The sequence below is a fragment of the Anopheles bellator genome, chromosome X (genome assembly GCF_943735745.2).
Source record: "Anopheles bellator chromosome X, idAnoBellAS_SP24_06.2, whole genome shotgun sequence".
NCBI classification, from domain to species: domain Eukaryota; kingdom Metazoa; phylum Arthropoda; class Insecta; order Diptera; family Culicidae; genus Anopheles; species Anopheles bellator.
Window position 1 is genome coordinate 1,561,791 of NC_071287.1, and position 4,819 is coordinate 1,566,609.

Sequence of the window (4,819 nt, forward strand, 5' to 3'; positions counted from 1 at the left end):
TAGCCTTCTGCTATGTGTTCGGTTAGAATAGAATTCTGGGTTTCGTTTTCCGGAATCCCTCCAAGAGTTACCTGCGCCTCCAGGCGAATGGCAGTACTTCCTGTTGTATACCACAACGCCAACATTCTGAGAGGACGCTGGCGGCCATTGTGTTCAGGGGGTAAAGGATTAGCACTGTGCAGGAGGCAGGGTATGTGACATTTCGATTTGGGTAATTGCTCAACTATTCTAACGCGGCTCCAGGCTTTCCCTTTTTTATGGCTCCTTCAGTTGGATTGTTTGAATATCTGGTATGCAGCTGCACGGTAACCAACTCGTTATCCCGGCCATTCTCGCATCGCTACCGTTGCAATCTCGCCATCTCAAATGGGGAGCCAACCCCTAACCCACCCCCCGGACGTCCTTCTGGGCGGCTTAAGCAGCGCAGGGCAGCAATCGAGGATATAGACGGCACCCCAAAGAAGAAGAAAAAACGAAAGCCACGGTGGAGGCTACAACGAACAGATTAACAACGTTGTTGCATGTTTGTTGATTTGACTAGAAAATGTAATAAAACCATTGCACTTCCGTTTGGGTGAACGTCCTCCGACTCCACACTAACCACTGCTCCTCACCAATAATCAGCAATTTACGTGAGGGGTAAGACAAACACAAAATCCAACAAGCAAAACGTGAACAAGAAACGAAACCTAAATTAACACTAGTAGTAAGGATGAACGATCATTCCCCCGGTTCCGTTCAGGACGGGACGTCAGGCAGTCATCGGACACACACACACACCTATGCTGTTATTTTAGTCAACTACTACAAACACTAGTAGTATAGAGCAGAGTGAATAATACAGAACCTCAAGTTCTAGGCATAGCGAAGAAGACCGCACGAAGCCTCAGCACCATTACCATATTTTAAAATTGAATCCTAAAAACGCCGGGTTCACTAGGCAGGGCAGCAGCACCGCTGTTTGGAACAAACACTAGCGTACAGACACACCCACACACACACATATACAACTTTTTGCGGATACTATATATATAGAGGCTATATAATTATATAGTGTACTATATATACATATATTTGCAGATAGTTGCGTTTCGATACGAAATGACTGCTTTCATTTTCCAGCACAAGCGCACTATGGAAAGGGGAAAGAAAGAGAGAGAGAGAGAGATAGAGAGCGATAGAGGGAAATGACCCATCGAAGGAATCCACTCCACTCTGGAGACACCCACCGTTTCCGTTTCCGCTGTTGCTCGAATCGATTGCTTCGGAGCGGAACAGCTCATCGACATAGCCTTCGGCCTGCCCAGCCGTGTAGAAGGATGCGTAGTCAGGGTTCCCAGCTGCACTGGGCTGGTCGGGGCTAGGAACACTAAGCTTGAGTTTTTAAGCCTTTGGACCAACACCTCTAAATCTGCAACCTGCAGCGTGCTTGCGCTCTTAGTGTTTAATGAGCTACGTTATCAAATTTTAACACCTGGAAGTAAGACAGCCGATACTAGAGTATCCCCACGCAGTATCCTGTAAACACGCCGCATAATAGTGTGTGTGTCTGTCTGTATGTGTGTGGGTGGCGTAGAACAGAAGATACTAGTGTGTTCAATAAGTTCTGCGTCTCGTTACAAGAGGGTGCTGCTATGATTTTAATTTTTAGTTGTTGGATTGGTACACTCTCCATATGAACGTATGTGAAGTTTCATTTCAATCGGTCCCTTTTTTTCTACAAGCTGTTTAGTTTCAACGTGTCACAGTATGTTTTACAATGGAAAAAATCAAGTATCGTGCAGTGATTGAATTTTTATTTTTGGATGGTTTAAAAGCAAAGGAAAATTATTAATCATTTTTGAAAGTATAAAAGGAGTCTTCGCCTTCAATTGGGGTGTTAAAAGAGGGGGTTCTGAGTTTAAACGTGGTCGTACTTTCCTTCAAGAAGATCCATGTCAAAAAGTTAAAAAAATTGACATAACACGTGAAATCGTAAAAAAATCAGGATATCATATTGGAAAATCGTTGAATCGCTGAAAGAGATTTAATAGAAGGCCTTGCCATCTCATTGAGCAGTTTAATTATTATTTTGACTCAAGTTTTGGGTTTGAGAAAGCTGTTTGCAAATTCTGGGTGCTGCATTCGCTAAAAACGCATTCGAATGCGTCTTTTTTGACAATATTCAAAGCGTTTTCGAAAGGATAAAGTGGTTTTTATGCATCAAATCATCACTATGAATTAGGCTTGGGCCTATCACTATGATCCTGAATCAAAACAAGATGCTAAGGAATGGTGTCAAGCTTTTTCTTCAGCTCCGAATACGTGCAATTGAAGAGTGTACCAATCCCACAAAAAAATTAGACTCGTAGCAGCGCCCTCTGGTATCGAGGCGCAGAACTTATTGAACAGCCTAGTACAAGTGAAACAAGTGAGGCGGTGCTTAGCAAACAAACACATAGTGATAGAGGCGTTAAGCAAACCCAACCTTAGACGAGGACGAGGAGTTTAGGGCAGTAGGACCTAGAGAGCGGTACACTAGCGCCAAATGGAAGCTCGGTAGGAAAAGAAAAACAAAAAGCATAGTCAAAAGAAGCTGTTACAAACGCTTGTACAAACTTACTATCTTACGACGTTGAGCGATGCCGTCGGCTGTCGCATAGCAGATACAGTAAAAGGCAATCTCGGCGACCATTCAAAACCTATCGTAGTGAACTTACCCGCTAGCTGCGTAAGTTACCATTAGTGTAGGTTAACAAACAATTGTTACACACGCGAGGCCACACAGAACAGCCGGGCCCTCGGGATTCAACCGGGATAGTCCCCAATCAGTTTGGCTTTGGCCCAGCCGGCTGTCGTAGTATTATTAGTCAGAGTAAGAGTTGGAGTGCTGCTATTTATTAACAACCATCACTCTCAAATACAATAGTTGAATCCAGCACACGGCGGCCAGGGAGGCGCTCCTGGAGAGGCCCCTCCCCCCCGGGGGGTATTCTTTTTGTTAGGGAAAAATAAACCAAACCAACCTACTAAAAAGGACTCCCAGTGACACACTGCAGCGCGCTGCTTGACGTTTCGATCGGACACCTTCCCATCATCCATCGAACCGCGAAGATACGAAAGCGATCAAGTGTTTCGCCATTTCCTCACACACATGCGCGCGTTCCCACACGTTCACAACTACCGTCAAATATAATAAAAGGAGTTAATTTTCTGTAACTAAAAGAAGTGGTACACCTTTTCGATTTGCGATTTTGTTCGTTTGTCACGCGCCTCATCGCGCATCAATCTCAGCTCATCAATCAATTCATTACATCATTTTCATTCAATAAATCAATACATTTAATCGATGTTGGGCAAACGCGAAACTGAGGGCTTCAGTCCGTAACGATCAATGTTTTTAATGAATAATGCTCCTGTGCCTGTTCCTTTATAGTGTTTCCATACATCGTCTTCTTGTATCGCTTGCATTGTTATTTCAGAGCAGTCTACTTTTTTCTGAGTTGGTTGTTCTCGCAACCCTGTGAAGAAGTTTACTCGATAGCAATTCGGCGTTCTTGAATTTTGTTCGGTTGCTCGTAACATTGCTGCTTGTTCGGTTAACTTAGCGACGCTGGCCAGAATTGCTGATCAAAGCATTTCTATAGCCGCGTACGTAACTGCGTGAGTGGCTTAGTGGATCGTGGCTTTTGCATTTCCTTATGCAAAATCCATAACAACCCAGCCATGCTCGTCTCGATCGAAAACACTGGTCTGTGTATTAATCTAGATCGGTTTATTGGTCTAGAGCGAAATCCTCAGAGGGCGGAAGCTTTCATCTAGAAGGCCAAACTTGGACGCGATGGAGCAGCCTGGTAATGCAGCGATTTGGATCACTTGCGCAAACCGGGCACTCGCGATCCCTGCGAGATCGCCCCCTCTCTCTCCTTCTCTCTCCTTACCCTCAGGAGACGACACCGTGAGAGTCTTGCGAAGCACAACCGGAACTCTTTATAGTTTTAGTTTTAGTTATAGTTACAGCAGTTACCGGAACTCGAAAAGATTTGCCACTCAAGTTTGCAACAGTGAGATGAGCCTTTCTCACGCTGGCCTTTCGCTCTCACTATCTGTGAAACAGCGGAAAGTCCAAATGCTGGAAGAACCCTTCGATTGTCTGCTTCTCTTTCGCACTAAGGGAAGTCGACCATCTCATGTGCAATCGACTGGTTTATTACATCTCAACGCTGAGCAGACGATTCTTCGTTACATACGCGATAAATATATTGTTCTAGTTTAGACGTAAAAAAAAGAATTGATGGAAATCTTGAATGTTAGTAGGTTCCAAAAATGTTGACGTTTCTGGAGAGCGGCTCTGTAATGGGTTTCGAGGCCTCCCGGACTCAGCTCCTACTCCCAAAAAACACCTCCTTGTCGTACAGAGTGGCAAAATAGTTTCCTAGTATCCAAACGCACGTAGCTTACTGGATCTCCAACCCCCTGTGGGTGAGGGCGACTGAATATGGCTGAGTTTAGGAGTGTTCGTCGGGGACTGCGACAACGTGGTCCCCGAAGGGTCCCAGGACTCCTCCACCCGGGGAACCCTTAGACCCGTAAGAAAGTTACACAAAAAGCAACCCAGTAGCCGGAAAAGTAAGCGAGCGAGTTGGCTCCTCACCAGTGAAATCCGCTAAGAAAATGTAAAAGAAAAAATGAGTGCCGCACCTATATTCTGATCCGAGCGCGAGTGGCGGCGACCAGAGAAGCCGCCAATGGAAAGACGGCAACGATGTAGCTGCTCAGCCATGCCTTCTCCCCGTAAGCGGTCGCTGGTGTTGTGTTAGTCGTACTCTAGCCAGCCTGC